The following is a 23,229-nucleotide window of genomic DNA, read 5'->3' on the forward strand; positions in this document are numbered from 1 at the left end:
AATTAAAACTCATGTTAATCCCAGCACTCAGGAGGCAGAGGTAGAAGGATTGCTGTGAGTTCAAGATTATATAATGAGTTCCAGGTCAGGCTGGACTACAGTGAGACCTGGAAAAACAAAAAACACAAAAAACAAACAAAAAAAAAAAGAAAGAAAGAAAGAAAAGAGAAAAAAAAAAAAGGAATGGTGGACTTTACTTTTTCATTTCTTCTTCTTGAGGCAGGGTCTGACTGTAGCCCAGGCTGACTTGGATCTCACTTCATAGCTCCGAGCTGTGGAACACTCACAGAGATCCTCTTACCTCAGCCTCTCTAGTGCTGGGATTAAAGGTGTGTGCCACAACACCTGGCCTAAATATTTTTATAATGTTGACCAAATCACATAGGCCTCTTCTGGAAACATATATTCATGAATGAAGAGGATGGGAAAAACCGGGTGTTGTGGCTCACACCTTTAATGCTAGCACTTGAAAGGCAGAGGTAGGAGGATCACAGTGAGTTCGAGGCCACCCTGAGACTACATAGTAAAATCCAGGTCATCCTGAGCTAGAGTGAAACCCTAACTCGAAAAACCAACAAAAAAGAGGATAGGAGGAGATGACCTCTGACACTCTGCCATCCACCCCTCATGTTTTTGAAAGGTGACCTGAAGTAGATAGAATAGGATTTGCCATTTCATAAAGGACTTAGAGAATTTTCTTGGTTTTTGTCATTTCTTTCTTCCCACCTGCCACCTGCAGCAAATAGAGACTAAAAAAATCATCAGGATGTTAATTATGCTTTAATAATAGCTGGTAGCTACAGAACTTTTTAAGTTAAAGGATAAGTGCTTTGTATGAAATAGCTCATTGAATTTTCTAATGCTGTGAGATTTATCCTATCAGTCCTGTGAGATAAGAATAGCGTGTCAATCCTGTGGCTTCTTAACTATTGTTTGCTTTTGTTTCAAACATTTGCATAAAGTGCTTCATGTGTGTGACTTTTCTGTTCCTCACTAGTCTTCAAAATAATAATCCAGATGCTGGAGAGATGGCTCAGCATTAAAAGGTGCTTGCTTTCAAAGCTTGGCAACCCACATAAAGCCAGATGCACAAAGTGGTGCATGCACCTCGTTTGTTTGCAGTGATAGGAGACCCTGGTGTGCTCATATTTTCTTTTTCTCTGTGTTGGTCTCTGACTCTCTTTCTCTCTCTCAAATAAATAAATAAAAGTAATAATATTGCTCTATGTGGGCTATGATTTCTTTTCCTGGGTTGTCTTAGGACAGCAGTTAATAGAGATCTGACAGATGGTAGGTGCTTTGTCCCTCCTTATTACATGAACACATTCCTTCCTTCTTTTGCATTGGGAAACTGTTAAAACAAGCTGCAACAAGGTAACTGAGTTGAAGCAGGAAGTTAGAATTCAGACCCAAGCAAGTACGACTTCAGTGCCTGTAACCATTATTTATGTACTACAAGAGTTATGTTTTATTAAGAAATTTCCAGAGTAGTAGTAATTCTGAGGCAGAGTAATGTATATACCTGGGCTTTGAAAGTAAAACATAATGTAAAGTTATCTTGGAAAATTCAAATTCTGAAACTATATAAATCATCCCAGAATGAGAAAGCTTTGTGGTTAGAGTGTTCATTTGGAATAAATCATAGACAATGTGAGTCTTGCTTATTTATTGGAGAATAGCTTTTTGTTTTGGTTTGTTTGGCTTCTGAGGCAGGGACTCACTGTAGCTCAGGTTGACCTGGAACTCACTATGTAGCCTAGGGTAGCCTCAAGTTCATGGAAGTCCTCCTACCTTAGTCTCAGAAGTGCTAGGAGTATAGGCCTGAGCCAATATGCTTCACCTCTGGGAGAATATCTATGCATTAATATTTATGCCAATATGTATTAATATATTAAGAATCTTTTATACATTCAACAATTGTTTTATTTCTTTAAAGTGGGGAAAAATAGAAAGTAAAGATTTACTAAATGTTAAATTTCCTAAAATATAATGAATAATTAAAATAAGGATTCTTAAAGTGTATTGAATGCAATATATATTACTATTTTCTACTTTTCCCTTTTTAGCAAAAAGTGTCTGAAATTGTTAACGTGTGCTACATAGAATCTGGAATATGTTTTTCCTCTTTTTGTAATAGGGTCTTTGTGTTCTTATCTGGCTGCAAACTCACAATGTAGCTGAGGATGACCTGAACTTCTAATTCTCTTGACTCCACTTATGCCGTGCTGGGATGACCACATCTGGTTTATCATATTTCTGTTTTTACTTTGAATTCAGTTTAACAGTGTTGTATTAAGTGAAGGAACAGCATGCCAAAGTGTTTCAAAAGAATAAAAAAAGATCTTATTAATGAAATTTGTACATGTTCTAAGACATTGTGAACAGGTACTTTATCCTGCCCAATATTATTTGCTATTAATTTACACAATTATTATAATTTATAATTTATAATACTATAATAATACTATCCTTTTAAATTCCTAGGATGGTTCAGCATGGCTATTAGCTAGACTCTCATAGATTATCTTTTCATGTTTTCAGGATTTTACTTTGTTTCTTAAAATTCTGTAGATGTTGATAAGAATTTCATAACTGGAAGAATCCTAACTTTCTTATACTTAAGCTGTTTGTATTCTGGGGACTAGTCAGCTATTCCATTGGACAAAAAAGGCCAGGGTCTCCTAAATACTAACTTCTGCTCTAGCAAATTAACCTTAAGTTTGTGATGTAAATTAAACATAACATTGTTAATGTGAATAAATATCTAGCATTTAAAACTGTAAAGACAGGTCAATGATACATTACGGCTTTGCTTGTGGTAGGGGTAGTGGACTTCATGAATGTAATCTGGTGGTTTCAGCAATCCACTGAGGACTCTGTTCATCCATAAATAGTTTACTCAGAGTGTCACTGTTGGCTTTGGAACCTCAAGTTGTATGTCACTGTCCTGCTTCCATTCAGTACCCAGGTCACCTAGATCTCTTGTCTTCAGGGGCAGCTTTAGTGAGTTTTTCTCTCTGTCTCTCTGGCCCTTTCCACCATCATTTTGAATATACGCTGTTCCCTTCACTGAGATAGAAGTATGTGCTTGGTGGATCTCATGGCCTGTCATTTCTGGCAAAGAAGAGTCAAGTAGACACATTAGGCTGCTCGTCTCTGTTCATTACTCTTGCCTTCCTACCCTCAGGAGCCAAGTCATTCTTCAGAGTAATGGTATAAAAATTACCTCAAAAAAGTATACAAGGAAGAAATTATTTCTGTAGATTCACACCAGTGTGGTTGCTGAAAACAGAAAGGCATTATTATTATTTTTAATGACGGCAGGCATTTTTGTTAAAAAAAATACTAACTGTGTATAAATAACCTGCACTTGTGGTTTTAGAATGTGGAGGGCCAAGTTTAAATGCACATATGTTGTTGTAATAGCAAGGGTTTAATTAATAACTAGTTCTATTATATTACCAGAGCATTATATATTGGTGATACAATAATTTTAACTGGAGAATATAATTAGGAAAATTGTTACTCATTTACGTTTTCCTAGTTAGTAGGAATTCATAAAAAAGTAAGCTGCAGAAGCTTATTTCTTTTAAGGAAAGCTTTAAAATTTTTATAGTTAATGTGAAATTTAGGTCTTTCTCATGATATAGCCAGAGGCATCATGAAATCTCAGGAAAGCTCAGTTGATAAATGTTAAAGCTCTTTAACATTTTCAGAGATATTCTAAAATGCTTTTTAAGTGTTTTGAAACAAAGTTAATTGATTTCAGATGTCAGCTTTTGACTGTGGGTGACAAAAGTGGTTAGGCATCCTCTGGGAAAGGAGGTGAAAATGAATTGTCCGGCTATAATTAGAAAATTTTGATGGGGTTGACCCATCCCTTACTGCATTCTCTGGCAAGCCTCAGTAGGTCAGTTTTGTCAGGCCCTGGGGAATTTAGGTATTATACATCTATGAGGGGACAAATGGAGATATCACCAGAATGAAGAGATTGAGATTTATGCCTGGAAGTCCACCTGCTTTTCTGAGAGCCACTCCCAAAGGAATGGCATCTGCTAACATTTCTATCACTCTGGCTTTTGTTTACCAGAAACGAATGGAGAGAGAAACAAGAAATAAAGACATCTTTAGACACCAAGAAGAGCAATTGCATTGTTTTAAATGCATTCCCTTCTTAGTGGCTTCTAGAACAAATATTCTACTATTGATTTTCCTACCAGTAGTTTAATTCATTGAGTCAAAAAGAAAAAAAAAAAAAAACACTAAGAAAAACCCATGGGCTTAGAAACTTTGTATTCTAAGAAGTAGACAGCCTTCCTTAAAATAAATACATGTGCTCTGCTAGTTTAGTTATAGAACAAAACTTTGCAAATTAAACATTTCGATAGCGCTAGAGGCACTTGCTTTGAACAGGAACTTCAGCTGAGTCAGATCCACATCGGACCATGCTGGAAGGAGAGCAAGCCCCCTGACTCTGCATGGCCTGTAAATTGACTTTTGCATATTTGATTTTCTGAAAGTACATTGTAACTGCATTCACTCCCTTGTGAACAGGCATGTTTGAGGATAGGTTAAATGAGCTACAGAGCTCATAGAAAGGATCTCAGAACAAGATGTCATGTAAGGCATAGTTATTTCTCAAGTGCTATTTCTGAGCAGCTTTCATAAATCAAAGCTTCCTTGGAAGAGAGATTACAATCAGAGCTCATGGGTACCCATTGTATTGGGAATGCCTGCCAACATTCCTGCTTGCAGCCTGTTTGAGGCAGAAGGGTCTTCAGAGTCAGCAGTATTGTAAGAAGATGGAATTTAAATTCTAGGTATGGGAACCTTACTGTACCTGGGATCAGCAGGAGCAGCTCTACCTACCTGGTTTTATTTGTTTGCTCTGATAGTGTTTGGTGGGTTGATTTCCCCTCCCCTGGGATTTCTTGGCCCATATATAGTAAGCAAGGTCATCTGAGTTGATGGAAGCTATCTTGTCACTATCCTTCCTCTGAGAGGAAGTGGGGTGTGTCACAAGGCTAGAGATGTAACATCCTTACAGAAGAGTTAGAATAGCTGATCAGTTATGGGAGCCTAGTTCCGTTTTATGTCCTAGTTGAGTTTCTGTTACTTGTGCCTGAAAAGGATTGTGACACACTCTCAATAGTTTAGTGTGAGATCAGCTTCATGAACAAAGGTACATTTTTTTTTTCTCATTCCATTTTAATTTATTTATTTATAGAGATGAGAGAAAGAGAGTGAGAATAGGTGCATCAGGGCCACTAGCCACTGCAAACAAACTCAAACACATGGGCCACCTTGTGCATCTGGCTTACATGGGTTCTGGGAATGGAACCTGGGTCCTTGGGCTTCTCAGGCAAGTGCCTTAACCACTAAGCCATCTCTCCAGCCCCTTTTTTCCTCCTTTCTTTTTTTATTTTTTTTTCTTTTTCTTTTTTTTTATTATTTTTTTTTGCAACATTAAATTTTATTTAATAATGCTATGTATGTTATGCCTCCTTGGCACAGATTTCCTTTTTTTTTCTAATTTTTATTAACATTTTCCATGATTATAAAATATATCCCATGGTAATTCCCTCCCTCCCCACCTCCACACTTTCCCATTTGAAATTCCATTCTCCATCATATTACCTCCCCATTACAATCATTGTAATTACATATATACAATATCAACCTATTAAGTATCCTCCTCCCTTCCTTTCTCCACCCTTTATGTCTCCTTTTCAACTTACTGGCCTCTGCTACTAAGTATTTTCATTCTCACACAGAAGCCCAGTCATCTGTAGCTAGGATCCACATATGAGAGAGAACATGTGGCGCTTGGCTTTCTGGGCCTGGGTTCAAAGGTACATTTTGACAGATAAATATTTTTTGTTAATTTCTTTAAAAAATGTTTTTTGTTTGTGTATGGTCACTAAATATAAGATGGTATCATATGAGGAAGAGAAAGCACAAAACATCAACATTCTTACAACCAGTATTTTCTTTTTTTCTGTGAAAGAACATAGTTAAGAGTAGATTAATCTCTTCTTTGAAGATATGTCAAAATTATACCTGTCTTACAGCTTTAGTATTTCCTGACATCTTTGGGTGTTTTCTGCTTAATCTTTCTATGTTGGGTTAGATGCTTAGTAAAATCTCTTTGTTCCTTAACCATAGCATGCACGGATAAACACCCCCTGCCTGTCCCGTCCCCTCAGCTACAGAGCATTTCCCTGCACGGGCGTCCCTGCTATAAAGTGCAGGAAGCTGGCCGAGGACACAGCAGTGCTTGATGGGCAGGGTAGGCAGGTTGTCGTCTGTCAGAGTTGAAGGGAACACATGCATTTCGCTCACACCACCTGTACTTGGGCACAGATATCCTGCCAACAACACTGCAGGAGGGTCTCACCTTACTCGCAAAGCCTCCTTGCTTTGGCAGTGATGCCTGCTTCCAGATTTGGTCACAGCATGGGGACAAAGGCATATACAGACCTCCCCCTGCCCTTGAATAATTAGCGTCAGCAGACCACCCTGAACATTGACGGGGGATATAAACGAAGTATCAGTATAAGACCTGGAGGAGATTTGGCTCGGGGAAGTTAGTGAAAATGATCCCTGACTCTATGGCATGTGGAGACATTAGTGGGCTTGGATAGCCTTATCTATAGCCTATCAGCATTCTCTGTGCATTGGAGGGTATCCTCCAGGTAGCAGGAGTGGCAGTCCTGCTGGCTGTGTGCACAGATGGGCGACTCCCCATCCAAGCTTCATACAGCTACAGGCGGCCCCTGAATGGCCCCCAGTGAGGCTTTCCCTCCAGGCTCCCTCCTTCTGTGAAGAAGACTTGAACCGGTACTCTAGTGGTGATAATAAAAATACTGCTGTTTTAGAAGAATTTTAAACCTCATGCACATTTTAGTTCCTTCTGTGAAATAAACTTGAACCAGTGTTCTGGTGGTGATCATAAAAAATATTTTTATAAGAACTTTTGTTTGTTTGTTTTTATTTTTCGAGGTAGGGTTTCACACTGGCCCAGGCTGACCTGGAATTCACTATGTAGTCTCAGGGTGGCCTCGAACTCTAGAAGATCCTCCTACCTCTGCCTCCCTGGTGTTGAGATTAAAGGCATGCACCAAAAAGCCCGGCTTTTTATAAGAACTTTAAACCTCATGTGTATTTTAGTTCACATTGTTTTTCTAAAAGGAAAAAAAAAATTAAAAAAAAACCTGATTTTCAAAGATGAAAAGAAAGCCTGTGAAAACAAAACAATACTCAAACTTTCTCCATTTTGCCAGGCCTGACAGTGAAAGGCCTCAACGGCTTTAACTTTCTTCAATAGAGATGCCCAAGTGAAGGTGAAGTTGAGAGGATCTTGTTTTCAATGTAGTTGTAGAAGTTGCACTTCCATAGATCCCTTGGGAATCCACTTGGGGCCGTGAGGCCTGGGGCGTGCCTAGAGAAGCATTCCTGTTAGTGGTTGCTGTGGTTTAGTCAAGTCCAAATCACAATAAGTACTTCTTCAAAGCAGTTTTCTTTTCTAGTTTTCTCTTGAAGAGAAATCTCTGTACTTCTTAACATTTATTAAACATATTTGCATGTTTACTTCTTCTCATACTGTAGCCATAGTAATGTCCACCAGCTCCCACATGCTGGAATTGTGGACATGGGTCCCCATGCCTAATTTATTGACAGTTTTCGTGTAAACTTGACTTATTTCTGTAGCTGCATTGGGGCAGTACATATTATTGTTTCTCTTGGCCAAGCCACTGAGGAGCAACTGAAGGACCTCTGGAGGTTAAGCGGGAGACTTCATATCCTTTAGGAGCCCAACTTATGCAGTGTTTGTTTTCATAGCTCCCAAGTTACAAATTTGTTCTTTGAGAACAAGAAAGTATTTGTTAGTATTTTCAGGTTGCTTCTTATGCATTTATCATTTATCTTTCTCTGCTCTATGCCACCAACATCTTAACTGGGTAGCACTGGGTGTTAATCATCTCTTTACTGGTGGCCTCTATTAGATGTGTCAAACCCACAAACATATGCAGTGCAAAATTACAGACTTCACATCTTATAGAAGATGCAGAATTCGGTGAAGTTCGTGAAAGTGGCTTTACAGAAGCTGAGTTCAGTAGCATAAGCTACTGTGAAGTCACAAGACCTGCATAATAAGAGGGGAAAATGCGACATCAAAATAGGGGAAGATTAGTTGGAAGAAGGGACTCAGTGGAGGGGGAGCACAGGCAGGGGAGAGTGAGGGTGGTGGCAGGTGATTATGATCATGGTTTATGTCGGCAAATGAGGAGGTTGTTGATAAAAGTTAAAAAAACAATAACAGAATGAGTTAGTACCCAGTGCCACAGCAGGTCTGACAGGAATGGGCCATGCATCAATCACCATGACTAGTGATGAGAGGCCCCTCCAAAGAAAGTGGAAGATTCACATTTCTAAGGAATGGATGAGTCTCTCTGGAAGTCACAATGCTTGACTATTTTGGTAGGGAACTGGGAGCTCACAGGCCACGCCTCCTTGGCTGATTTTTGCATGAGTGCTGTGGATCTGTACTCAGGTCCTATGCTTGGCCTGCAAGCTCTTTTCCCACTGAGCAAATTCCTCAGCCCAAACCGAATTCTTGACAGCCAATCCAACTACTGTTCATCTTCACAGCGAATCTACTAGTACTGTGATATCAAGTATTAAAACAGGGCTCTGCATTTCTGAAATTATGTTCAAGGCTTAACAGACAAAAATCTGTCTGTCACTGACTATATATTTGCATCCAAGTAATATGTAAATCAACCGGAAGTCATTTTAAGGTATTATTAGGGTTTCAATTATTGCTAGAAATCTATTCTAGCCATGTGTGGGAGCAGCTACCAGTTGATCCTAGCACTTGAAGATAAAGCAAGAGCTAAAGGCCATCCTTTGCTACGTGATACTCTGTCTCAAAAATAAAAAAATAAAATAAAAATATAAGAAGCTTTTGCACCATAATGGACAATGTGGTTTGAGTTTAAATGGCTGCTTGAATAGAAAATTACTCCAAAGTTTTAGTTGCAGATTGGAAGATGACAGTTATCTATCATTCATCTTTCCTTCTACTTTAAATTTATTTTTTGAAGCATTGTTTTGACCAATTCTGTATAGTTTATAATTCAAATGTGCCATTCTAGATCTACTTTATAGACATCCCTACCAGTGATTGACAAGCTAGTCTTCAAAGTCTTATACCAATTTACACTCCACTAGAAATGTAATGAATCTATATTAGTTTGTAATAAAGTAAGTAATATTTCTGAATATTACACAGAATAAATGAGTAAGAGAAAACTATGCAATACAATAAGGATGGATATTTGAAACTTTACATTGAATTTTTAAAATGACACGAGGCTTTACGTAGCTCAATTTCATCCTTACGAGGTTTAAAGCCAGACAAAATCTAAATAGAAATATTCATATATAGTAAAAAGTATTGTCCTTGTTGCTGCTGGTTTTGGCTTCTGGAGGCGGGGTCTCACCAGGCTGTCCTTAACTCACTATGTAGGTTAGGGTGGCTTTAAAACCACGACAATCAGCATTTATGGACATGAGCCACCATGTCCAGCTAAAATGACCTTTTGCAAAAGAAAAAATTAACACAAAATTCTAAACTTGTTTTCATTATTAAGACATACTTATGAAATTTGGGTTAGGACACAGATATCTTATAATAACTATATCCTTAGCAAATATAAAATAAAGTAAAATACATTTTTTGGTTTTTGGTCAGTATTGGAGGTTCAGCCCTGGGTCCAGCCTAGACATGCACTCTAGAACTGTGATACGTACTTGCCACTCTTCTTACTCTTTATTTTGAGACAGGGCTTCAGACTGGCCTTGAACTCACTCTGTAACTGACAAAGGTCTTTAATTTGTAATTCTGCCTTCTCTTCTGTACCACCAGGGCTGATTTAAAAAAATAGTTTTTCCATTATTATGTTTTTTTTTTTTTGGAAGCAGAGTCTCACTGTAGTCCAGTCTGACCTGGAACTCATTCAGTAGCCTACACTGACCTTGAAATTCCTGTGATCCTCCTGCCTTAGCCTCCTAAGTGCTGGGATTAAAGGTATATGTCACAAAGACTGACAAAATTAATTATCTTTAAAATGATCACAGGACTATACAAATCTTATTTTACATTTCACTTAGACAAAAAGCCTACAAAAAGATAGTTTGACTATTATGTGGAGTGATAGACTTAATTGTCAGACCTGGATTTAGATGGAAGTAATAGTAGTACTTAAATAACCAAGAAAGAGTAAAAAGGAAGAAAATGAAACAGAAACAGTCCACCATCACACACAGATATATATATATATACATAGATATAGTTCTTGAAATATCAGGTTATGGAAGTAACCCAAAACCTGTTAAAATAATATTGTTTGCATTTAGTTTAAAGACATAATAAAGACTTAAACGTGATCACTTTTACCTTTATCACTTTATTTTTTTGTTTATTTTTATTTATTTGAGTGACAGAGATAAAAAGAGGCAGAGAGAGAGAAAGAGAGAGAGAGAGAGAGAGAGAGAGAGAGAGAGAGAGAGAGAGAGGGAGGGAGAGAGAGGGAGAGAGAATGGGTGCGTGCGTCAGGGTCTCCAGCCACTGCAAACGAACTCCAGACGTGTACACCCCCTTGTGCATCTGGCTAACGCGGGTCCTGGGGAATGGAGCCTCGAACTGGGGTCCTTAGGCTTCACAAGTAAGTGCTTAACCGCTAAGTCATCTCTCCAGCCCACCTTTATCACTTTAAATATCAACTCTGTAGTTTCTACCCATAGGCAATTCATTCAAGATGCAACTAAGTGGATATTTAGTTTTTCCATTATTATGTTTTTTTGCATTTGCAGTTTACATGTTAGCCTTTGGGCTGCCATCTCTAACAGCGAGGACATCCAATGTGAACCTTTGTCCTTCATATACATGCACAGGCATCTACATATACAGGAACACATATGCATAACACACACACACACACACACACACACACACAAATTTAATCTCTAAGGAGCAGTTTTGTCTATGGTAAAATAGAGATGACAATATCAGATTTGCCTCCCTATTTTTGTGCATGGTCATTAAGTGAAATAGAGCATTGGGAAATTATTTTCAATTATAGAGTACTATGTAAGAGGCTTGCTCTTATTTTCATTACCAGCGTTTTTTGAAGTACCCTGCTTTAAGAAGCAAATCCAGTTTGCAATTCATCTTTTCAACATGTAAATTAGGAGTATGTGTCTTACTGCTCTAGTGCATATTAAAATAGCCTTATAAAAAAAATGCCTGAAGCCCCATTTAATATCCCAACTTACTTTTATTTCATTACATAAAATTAGCAAAAAACTGTCACAAGTATTAATTCATTTTATAGCTTCAGATGGTTTGTCTGAAACTTATCTTAGAGATAAGGTTGTACTTGTGAATTCTGTACATGTTCTCCATGGGACCATTCCCAAGAGTGATCCTATTTGATGTGAAAAGGATACAATATAACATTGAGATCTTGGTCTTACTGAATAGCTATCTGGTGAGAACAGTGCATGCTTTCCAGAAAAATAATGAATGATAAAATAAAAATGTGTACTTCATTACTTCACAAGAAGTTGGGAAGGTAAGACATTAAACATAATTGACTTTTTTCTACATTCTAGTTACAAAGTCAGTATGCCTTTTTATAGATGATAGCTCCAAGGTTAGTGTGTGAACTAAAATATATATTGTAAGTATCTATTGAATTGTTGCTTGAATGGATTAATGCCTATGGGTTATGGGATCCCAGGAATTGATGTGTAAAGTGATTTAGATAAATGTGACCATGTTTAAATCTTTACTATGTCTTTAAACTCAATGTAGATTAAGTTATTTGAATAGATCGTAGGTTACTTCAATAACCTTACTTTTAAAACATTTTTATTTATTTATTTGAGAGAGTCAAAAGGAGAGAAAGTATGGTCATGCCAGGACCTATTGCTATTGCAGATCAACTCCAGAGAAATGTGCCACTTTGTGTATGTGGCTTTATGTGGATACTAGAGAATTGAACCTGGGTTGGCAGGCTTTGTAAGCAAGCACCTCCAACTGCAGAGACATCTCCCCAGCCCTAACCTGAGTTTTAGAGAACTACATCTATATATCTATCATCCTAATAATATATTTGTCTGTCATCTATGTATCTATCATCTTTCATTGACCTATCATCTATTGCCCTTTGGGTGATGATGGATTATTTCTTGTTTTGGTTTCTTCTTTTTTAAATATATATATATTGATTTATGAAATGGGCAATGTTGATTCATAACATTTACTTCTTTGCATTTTGTGAGTTTTCTCTCTGACAGGACCCACATTCAGTTTTTTAAAATTTTATTTTACAGATAGTGTAACAGGTTATACTCTTTTATCCCCTCACCCCTGATTCCTGTTACCCTGGGGGTAACCTTTCTCATGAGGTAATGATATTCACTGTGGGGTCATGAAGGCCTTAGTCAGTCCCCATGGGGTAGCACCATGCTTCAGAGTATTCCTACCCACTCTGTGGCTCCTATAATCTTTCTGGCCCCTTTTCTTTAATATACCTTGAGTCATGACAGGCCTATTAGAAGTCTGATTTAGCATTGACTTCTTTGTAGCCTCTGGATTTTTGCTTTGATAGGTGTGGATTAATTTTTGTGTCTGTTGCCATCGCCCTGGGGCTGGTTTTCAGGCTAGCAGTAAGAGCAGCATTCATGATGTCACTTCCTCTACAATTTCTCCTGGGCACTGGCAAATGTGGTAGAGGTGGTGTAGTGGTTTGACTCAAGTTTCCCCCATAAACTCATGTACTCCGGATGCTCAGTCTCCAGCTGGTGGCAGTTTGGGAATTGAAACCTCTAGGAGGTAATGTATTGTTGTATATAGGCTTATGGGTGAAATAGTTTCTCCATGCCAGTGTTTAGAACACTCTCCTGCTGCTGTTGTCCATGTGGTGTTGGCCAAGAGGTGATGGCCACCCTCTTCTCGTTCCATCATTTTCCCTTGCCATCATGGAGCTTCCCCTCAAGTCTGTAAGCCAAAATAAACCTTTTCCTCCCACAAACTCTTGGTCAGATGTTTCCTGTCAGCAATGAAAAATTGACCACAAGTGGCAAGTCTCATGGTGGGCAGTCAGCTATTTTCTTATGTTAGTGATAGATCTATGCTTTCCTCCATTTTATCTGCCATCTATAAAATAAAACAGATTCTCCAACCAAGAATGAGAGCATTTTGGGTTAAAGGAGGTATGCTTAGTTGTTTAAGAGATTTTTGGTGTGCAAGCCCACTCTTCTTCTCCAGAGAGCAGTGGGGGCTTCTTGCTGATGTCTGAGTTTCCCTACTGTGGGATTCTGACTTGGTTTCCAGTATCAGATATGAGTTCTCTCCCAATGAGTGGGCCTCATGTCCAATCAGAAAACTGTTGGTTACCTTTAGAGGCTGCATGCCCCTATTGCACATGTGTGTCCTTCTGGTCTGACTGGTTGAAGTTGTAGTCTGCAAGGTCCTCTGCTTAGTCATGCTGCTGGTGATCATTGTCCTCCAGCAGGTCCCGTAGGCCTCTCCAGCACTCTGAGGGCTAGCTGGCGGGGAGTTGGTTTCCCTTTCTGTTGCACCATGGTGTTCTGATGTCCTGTAACCACAGCATGTGCTGCTCCTTCCTTTTTGTATTTCTAGGCTTTTCAAGTCATACTGTTACTTCTATCTAAAGTCAGGTCTTAGGGTTGCACAAATAAATTAATCATATGAAGCTAGGCAATAACTAACTGATGTAAGGAAAATAACTGTGTTGCTTTCTAAGCTTCTTAAAAAATGAATCGTTGACACTTTGCATCTATCCAGACCTCTTTTGCCCAGCATCTTCTTGGAAATGTTTCTGCCATCTATTTGTTTGTCTTTTTGTGCATTCAAAAAGCTAGGAAAATGCATACTTCTTTTCAGATTTTATTCAATGGGCTTGGTTTTCTTAGCTTTAGGAGAATATGCAGTCATCTTGTAAAATGATGGCTTACTGGGCTTGGCTTGCACTGTGCCCTGGGTTTCTTTTGAAAGCTGGTGTTGGCACATTGGTAGTTGGAAGCTGAGAATTTACCCACAGGGAGGGGTGTCTCAGTGCGCTGCTGCAGCAGTAGCGTGAACAATAAACAGAGTGGGACTGAGTCTGAGACAGACCAATACAGGTTTGGCCCCTGCCACTCAGCAGCTGCATGGTCTTCGTCAAGTCTGTTAGTATCTGAGCTTGTCTCCTCAGTTCTGGAAGAAGGCAGTACCTCCTGTCTTCACTGTACTGAACTGTGGCAGGAGACAGTGACTACTATATAAAGATGCTCCATGATTGCTCCAGGAAAATCAGGGACCAGAAGTTGCAGATTGTGAGGGCTGGAAGGAGTCTTGTCTAAGTTGCTATGGAGGTAGCTTACTGGGGAGACACAAGCAACTCAAGCCATGGCCATCCACTCTTTAGGTTCAAATAAGCATTAGCTTGAATTCTTGTCTCCCATAGGGTGGAATGCCCTGTGGCTTTACCATCTCTACAGGCTCAAAGAAAATGCACATTTCTCTTAGCCAGCATTGATTATAAATTTCTGCTTTATCAGGTCTTGATCTCTGTTACTCATTAGATTTCTCACTTGTGTCCTTTCCCATCCTCTGGGACTCTGTGTTGGTTGAAGCAACCTCTTTATTACAAAGAGTCCCATTGATGTCAGTGCTGTGTATCTCGTCGTGATGAATGCCCCATGGAAGGTAGGGATTTGCAGTCCAGCACAGCAACAGTGTGTACCAGACCTTCAGCAATCTCAGCCTGCAGAACCCCTTCACTGTTAACACTCGGGACATGTTCATTGGTTGTTTTTGCTCTCATGCCAGGGTACAGCCTTCTGCCACGTTGCTGGCCATTATCTCTCTTGCTTCACTCACATGTGCCATCCCCTTGTGCACTTGGACTTTCTACTGCAGAGGTGTTTTAATTTTTTCGAACATTTTTATTTATTTGCAAGCAGAGAGAGATGACAGTGAGTGAGAGAAAGATAATACGAGTAAGTGTGCCAGAACCTCTAGCCATTGCAAATGAATTCCAGATGCACACACGGCTTTGCGCATCTGGCTTTACATAAATACTGGGGAATTGAAGAACTTGGGGTCATTAGGCTTTGCAGGCAAGTGCCTTAATGGCTGAGTCATCTCTCCAGCCCTGCAAAGGTGTTTAAGTGGCTTGATGCAAGCATATTGGTTTTCTCAGAGACAATGCCATCCCTACCGCACAGTGGTCCTCTTCCTGAGAGAAGTGCTGTGGCTCCTCAGCCTCTTAGTTTCAGGCATAATTTCCTTTGACGGAATTTGAGAGATTGAATATGAAATGAAGAGAGAATTAAGCAGACATAGTTTTCACAGATATTGGCAGGCTGTACAGGGGCAGATATGGGGAAGATTGTTCCAGAGTTCCGAGGCTATTCAGTGACTTCAAGGTCAGGCGGGTCACATTTATCAGAGATTGTCTCCAAAGAAGGTTGGGAAAAATAAAAACAGAGAACCAATTGTGAACGCGGAAGAATAGCATGTTTTATAGGACAAAAGGCTTTCTGTTGCATGGGACTGGCAGGACGCTCAGGAAACACAATTATGAATATTCTGTTACTCAGAATATTTGATCCTTTCATTAGAATTATGTTCATAAGATGCAGGATATAAAATGCAAGCATGGTCGGGAGTAGTGCACGCACCTTTAATCCCAGCACTAGGGAGGGAGTGGTAGGAGTATTGCCTTGAATCCGAGGCCACCAGAACCAATTTTATACATGTGCAAGTGTGGGAAGTAAAAACTATCTGCTAATAACTGTGGTACCTCAAAGGAGGAGGAAATGAAATGAAGCATTGGGCACATGTGGCCTACAATTCTTGGCTTACGGAAGCATCATCGCTGGGAGAGGCACTTAGAGCCATCTTTGTTCTTTGAGCCACTTTGCTAATGAAAACAGGAAACTGGAAAGGCAGAGTGAGCTACTTGATTGACATTTGCCCAGGAAGGGTAGTGTGTGGTTACAGCTGAGTCTATTTGTCATGATGTTCCTGGGGTCGTCTAGTGGAAAGTGTGCATCCTGGAGGAGGAACGGCAGAGGTAGTGGTGGCATCGCAGGGCGCAACAGCTGAAATGCATTACATAGTCAGTTGAGTGATGTTTTCGAGGCAGGTAGAAGACCTCACTGTTTTAAGTATCAGCATGTAAAGCTCATACCGACACAGAAAACCTTCTCAGACTTTATGATCCACAGCAGTGAGAGTCTCCACTCTCAAGTTGTCATTGTCGAGACCAACAGAGCTTGGGCCATAAACTGAAGCCATTTTACCTGGGATAAAAACACTCTTCTAAGTGTCACTTTAGAGGAACCTTGTATGGTGAGAACTGATGTATTTTCAGGTAACCATCTTCTTTGAAAAATATTTCCATTTATATGTATATTCACTTATATATAAATTTGTATATGTATGTATATAAATTCAAAGAGCATAAATGTATATATATGTATATATGCATTTTTCTTTTGTTCTAGCATAAGAGATTGAGCCCAAGGCTTCACACATGTTAACCAAGTGCTGCATTGTTGAGCTAAACCTGTAATCCTCTGTCCATCCTTCCCCTAACCCACCCAATGTGCAACCCACTTCAGTGCCAGCAGCCTACACAGAGAGTCCAGGCAATGGTTCAGGGCCTCAGTTTGCTCTGGCATGGGACACTATATACGACCAAGGGTGTGGGCCTACTCCCATGAAATCTAAATCCATGCCCTCATCTGTCCTTTTTTAATATAAAGTACTTTCTTTTACTAAATGGATACTCTCTTCTTTTCATTTCATTCTGTGTTTCTTTTTTTCAGAAGGAGGTTGTGATAGAACCAGAATGAGGCAAGTATGAGTACAATGACAAGGTCCCTGTTTTTGGTGGAGCAATTAATCTACTTGGGGAAAGGAGAGAAATTAACATCCCGCCTGCTGTCTGACGCAAAATAACTAAGTATTTGCTATATATTTATTGAATGACTGTTTAAGCATTGGATTATGGAGAGGTGTCATGACTAGACAGCGAGGGCAGACTTTAAACAAACCGTCTTCAGGTGGTATGACCCTTAAAATACCCCGTCCTTGGTTGTGAAGGCTGCAGTGTAAGCCCTTGGGAGGCAGAGGCAAAAAGATCACAAATTCAAGGTACCTAGTGAAGGTGAGTTTCAGATTAGCCTGTCTCTGTCTCAAAGAGAAAACACATTTCTTTAGTGCTTTAGTGGATTTTGTGAGAGCTGCAATAAATTCATTTGTTCACTTTGCCGCCTTTAACAGAAAACCTCCATTTAAAAGAAATACATAAATAGCTATCTAGTTACCCATATATTTTTTCTGTTTTCACTTTTTTTAATTATTTATTTATTTATTTATTTGAGAGCGAAAGACACAGAGAGAAAGACAGATAGAGGGAGAGAGAGAGAATGGGCGCGCCAGGGCTTCCAGCCTCTGCAAACGAACTCCAGACGCGTGCGCCCCCTTGTGCATCTGGCTAACGTGGGACCTGGGGACCCGAGCCTCGAACCGGGGTCCTTAGGCTTCACAGGCAAGCGCTTAACCGCTAAGCCATCTCTCCAGCCCTCTGTTTTCACTTTTTGATATAAAGAATTGCATGCATAATTTTTCTATTTTCCTATTTTCCACTAGAGAGTGAGACAACACAAACACAGCAGGCTGCATTAACGCCTTGCTGGATCTTTCTGTGAGCAGTTGATTTCTGTGGCTGTGTTCATGAATGAGATTCGGCTGGTTTTCTTTTTCTCAGGCTGTGTTTTACAGGATTATATGAGCATCATAAAATGATTTGGGAGGCTTTTAATTCACTCTGAAGCATTTCATACAACAGAAGTATCTGTCCCTTGGGTTTGCATGAGTTTATCTATATAACTGTATTGGGCGGCTTCTATCTAGAAAGCATTTCATTGACAACTTTTTATTACTTTTGTGGCTATTGATCAGTTCACCTTTATTTTATTTCTTGATTCATTTTTTGGAGAATTATTCATGCCTTTTTTTAGAGAATTTCATACATATGTATAATATAGTTTGGTCACATTCACCCTGCCCTATTAATTCTGTCTTTGAGGGTGGATAATTTGTTAGGATATAACAGTAGGTAATACTTTGATATTATTTCAGTAGATTTTATCATAGTTGTTTTTCTTTTCCAATTTTAATTTTTTTTCTTTTCATGATTTTTATTAACATTTTCCATGATTATAAAAAATATCCCATTGTAATACCCTCCCTCCCACCCCCTGCACTTTCCCCTTTGAAATGTGTCCTATTTATTTTTGAATGACCAAATTTATTCATTTGTATTGTTTAATAGTTGAGCTGAGTATAAGACTTTTTCAAATTCTCAAAGGTTTGTTCTTAGTCTATAGATATCAGAACCACTGGAATGCTGGCTTAAATAACCATTTGGACTCCACCATTGGCAGCTGGTTCTCTATTTTAACAGTTTCTCTAAGTGATTTCTAAGGGCAATTTTTATCTAGAGGGTTCTCTTTCATAATGCTTCATTTTGGATGCATTAATAATTTCTACCATTTTTTTCTTGTCTTTTGATGAATTTGTATTTGATTTTTAAAGCTTTGTCACATATTCTTATATTGCTTGCTTCTGTATCTGAATGCTTAGTTAACTTTACTTTCTTGTTTTTTGTAAACTGATTTATAATTTTGATTTATTGTGATAAAACAGATTTCTTTTAAAATGTACATAAGGTTTTTTTTCTGTTTTTTTTTTTAAATTAATTAATTTATTTATTTGAGAGCAACAGACACAGAGAGAAAGACAGATAGAGGGAGAGAGAGAGAATGGGCGCGCCAGGGCTTCCAGCCTCTGCAAACGAACTCCAGACACGTGCGCCCCCTTGTGTATCTGGCTAACGTGGGACCTGGGGAACTGAGCCTTGAACCTGGGTCCTTAGGCTTCACAGGCAAGCGCTTAACCGCTAAGCCATCTCTCCAGCCCTTTTTTCTGTTTTTAAAAGGACTCCAAAATAACAAAAGATGTATCTACTAAAAATACTCCTTCTCTTTATACCTGTGTCTTTTGCCTGACTGCAAAAAGAATGAGTTATATTTGTTTATATATATGACTACATATAGGGAGCTAGAAAGAAAGAGAGGGAGGGAGGAAAGGAAGGAGGGAGATAGCTTAGTGATGCTTGAGTAGAATAACATAGTTATACATTCTTCACATAACCTTGGCATGTGTTCACTGCTTCTCCTTTGTTGCTTCCTTTTACTCCCACCTCCTTTGTGTGTGTGTGTGTGGGCACGTGTGGTGTGTGCATACCAGGACACATGTGTGGTGTATGCATACCAGGACACATGTGAGGAGGTCAGAGGACAACTTTGTGTGTTGATTCTTACCTTCCACCTTGTTTAAAGCAGGGTCTTTCTCTCTCCTTTTGGTTTTGCAAGGTAGGGTCTCACTCTAGCCCAGGTTGAACTGGACCTGGAATTCACTGTGTGGTCTCAGGCTAGCCTTGAACTCATGGTGATCCTGAGGCAGGATCTTTTGTTTACAGAGTCTACCTGGCTAGCTGGCTCACAAGCATCTGGAAGAGTCTCCTGTCTCTGCCTGCCATTTAGCCATAGATACACTGGGGTGATAGATACTTGCACAACTGCTTGTGGCTTTTTGTGGGTTCTGGGAATCATGCTTGTATGGAAAAAGCTTTAATTTACTGCAACATTTCCCTTGGTCCCTCTCACCACCCACCCACCCATCCACACACACACACACACCCACCCCCACACACACACCTGCAGGGGTTGTGCCTATGGTGCCCAAGCCCCTCAGGCCATCCTCCTGCCTAGCTGTGATTTCTGGACAGTACCGCCATGCCCGCCTCCAAAGCAGCTTGTTCTTCATATTGTTTCGAGTTTTAATGTGATGCAACTGGAGAACTCTCTTCAGAAATGGAGGATTCTGTCCTGTGGAATTTCCAAGGGGCATCTTTTCTCAGCACTAGTTGACATAGATAACACTCCAGATTGAAGATTCTAGAAGTTAAGGAGGAGGCAGAGAGGGAATTGCCAGGACACAGACTACATCATGAGAATTTTGAGTCTGCGTCATTCCATCTGCCATTTGGTTGTTGCTAGCGCCAGACTTCACACTGAGTGTCTGTGTTTTTGCTTTGACCTTAGCACCTGCTCTGTGCTCTAGCTGTGTTTAACTCCCTTTTTTCCTTTCAGCTTTTTTATAGAAGGAAAAGGACGAGAACACTTTGGGTTTTCTGTATATGGACAGAGGGTGTGTGAATCATGAGCCTGTCAGCACAGCTGTTGTGAGTTATGCTAAATCGTGTGTGTCCCATCTCCCGTGGCCTGTCCTCACTTCCAGCTCTCAATTCTGTATTCATGGACTCCTGCCAAACACCTTTTATTTACTTCCCACAATTCTGGGTAGTTTTCTGGTGGTGGGTCTGGTTTTTAGGCTCTTAATGTGCTTTATACTTAGGTTCTACATGCAATATATCCACCAGAAATTCCTCAAAGTTTCTGGTATCTTGTTGGTGCGCTGCTTGTTTATAGCTCACAACAATGATACAGGCTCTTCCACAGTCCCCTAGGTTTTGGTATTTACATTAGAGTTCTGAGAACCCAGTGTAAATCCAAGTGAGAAGACAGAGGAATGTAGGGGACCGCACAGTGCTTAGTTATAATAATATTATTTTGGTTGTGGTATAGATTGGTATAGATTGGTGACAATTTGGGCAATCCTAAAGTGCAAGAAGGGACTCAACCACCATGACCAAGTCAGTTCCTAGGGGACTTATGCATCAGGGCTCCCCACTTCTCTCCAAAAGACCAACTGCAAGGTCAAGAAAGTAGTGTTACTTTCATAGAACCTGATATTAAGGGTTCAGGGCAGCTACTGAACAAATAGAAATTGTGACCATGACCTAGAAGTTGGCTATGTTCAAGCCAGTATCTTTGAAGCCTAAATCTGTCTATAGTATGAAAGTCACTTACTTTTCATGGCTGAAATTTGTTCTCTTTTTGGTGTAGCTTTTCAAACCATGAATAATCAGTGTGTCTATAGTCTAGGTTACTTTTGAAAACTGCATTTACTGGGAGTATAAAGCTCTACTACTAGTTTAATTTTGTGTGCGGTTCACATTAAGTATCCTGGTGTAATTTATTACTGTACCCTTAATAAAATGCATAGCTTCAAGTTAAACTGTGACTTTTACTCAAGTTTGCTTAGGAAATCGTAAACCTTCCCAGTCTGAGAAATTAAGTATTTCATTGAACAGAATTTGATATTAATAAATGGTTAAGCAGCTAAATTTTTTAAACATATGCATTTGACGAATTGATTTTATCCTGGTGGCTCTTGGCCCATTGTTTATAAAAGTGTGTCAGTGATACAAGGTGTTAGATTTTCAGCTGCATTTTACTCTGCTACAGAAAATTAAAGCTGCCTATTTACTTCAGTCGGACTTTTCATCTGTATGAAGGGGTCCGTAACTTTCTTCAGTAAGAGTCTAGCATTTCTAAGTGGTATGCCAATCCATAAAGCAGTTGCATACTCAGCCTCTGACCTTATTCCTGAGCCATCATTGAGATAATTTTATGTTTCACTTCTGAAAGAAAAGCAATAGGGAAGATTGATTTGTCATAAGTACTTAATGTGACTGATCCTATCATTCATTTATTATACTGTTCCATTTTAGATATAAACTTTGTGACTATATATATTTTGTTATCTGTTTGCAAAAACAAAACAGAAACAAAAACAAGTTGTTTCATACCAAGTAATGAATGTTTAGATCACCAAGCATGATTACTTGGGTGTACAGTACAGCGGATTCAATGCATCCTTGGGAGCAGCGGTCAGAAATCAGTGGCTTGTGGGACCTTCCAGAGGATATTTGTTTGATACCTTCTGTATCAGTTAAATAAGTTAAACATTTATAAGTTTTGATTTCAAAAATATGAGATTTTGGTTACTCTTAAAAACTTGAAAGAGGGGCCTGGAGAGATGGCTTAATGGTTAAGGAGCTTGCCTGCGAAGCCTAAGGACCCATGTTTGTCTCTATAGATCTCATGTAAGCCAGACCCACAAAGGTGAGGCAAGCATAATGTCACACATGCCCACTAGGTGGTATAAGCCTCTGGAGTTAATTGCAGTGGCACACCAATTCTCTCTCACTTTTTTTCTCTCTCTGCCTTCCTCTCTCTCTCTAAAAATAAAAGAAAAAATTAAAAAAAGAAAATCCTAAAAAAAAAAAAAAAAAGTTTGAAAGAGATGAAAATGAGCTCACAGTCCTGACTCCATGTTACCATGTGACACCATCAATAGAACTTGATTGGTGGCCATCACATATAAGAACATTTCTTTTTTAAATTTTTGGTCAATAAAGACATTTTAATTTGGTGGCTCTGCTTTCAGACCACTATAGAAATTGTTTATTGACAATTTTGGTGCATGTTCATAATATATTTTGATCATATTTACTCCTCTTATCCTGACGCCTCACACTGAACCTCTGCTACCCATTAGTCCTGTTTGTACTTTCATGTCTACTTTTTTTGTTACCCATTGAGTTTAATTAGGGTTGCTTGCACAAGCATTAGTGGAGGGTTATTTATTTATTTGAGAGAGAGAGAGATACAGAAACAGAGAGAGCAAGAGATAGAATATATGGGTGCATCATGAGCTCTAGCCAATGCAAACACTCCAAATGCATGTGCTACCATGTGCTTATGGCTTATGTGGGTACTGAATAATTGAACTTGGCTCCATAGGTTTCTCAGGCAAGTGCCTTAACTGCTAAGACATCTCTCTATTCTGAGGGCGGGTTATTTACTGGAACATGGGCAACTCAGTAGTGGTTACACATCTGAAGAACATGCACCTCATTGGGTAGGGAGTGAACGTATAAGCTTCTCCATTTTCCACGACAGGATGCTGATGGGCCTAATCTTGCACAGGTCTTATGCAGGAAATGACAACCACTGTGAAGTCATGAAAGCAGTGGCATGTCACGTGCAGAAGACAGCATTCTACAACACTCCTCCCCATCACAAAGCTCTTATATTCTTTCTGACTCTTCTTCCCCACGTTACATGACCCTTGAAAAGAGTGATATAGATGTCCCATTTAGTGAAGGC

The 23,229-nt window shown here is 39.4% G+C and overlaps 1 protein-coding gene and 1 non-coding gene across 2 annotated transcripts in view; one reads left to right on the top strand and one right to left on the bottom strand.

The window, feature by feature from the left end:
- Positions 1 to 23,229, top strand: part of Tmtc2 (transmembrane O-mannosyltransferase targeting cadherins 2) — a 439,320-nt gene that overhangs the window by 74,118 nt on the left and 341,973 nt on the right. The window lies entirely within an intron of this gene.
- LOC123461932 lies at positions 16,685 to 16,821 on the bottom strand. Its single transcript, XR_006637977.1, has one exon. It is a non-coding gene; the product is annotated as a small nucleolar RNA SNORA42/SNORA80 family (small nucleolar RNA).

This window comes from Jaculus jaculus, chromosome 6 (assembly GCF_020740685.1).
Source record: "Jaculus jaculus isolate mJacJac1 chromosome 6, mJacJac1.mat.Y.cur, whole genome shotgun sequence".
NCBI classification, from domain to species: Eukaryota; Metazoa; Chordata; class Mammalia; order Rodentia; family Dipodidae; genus Jaculus; species Jaculus jaculus.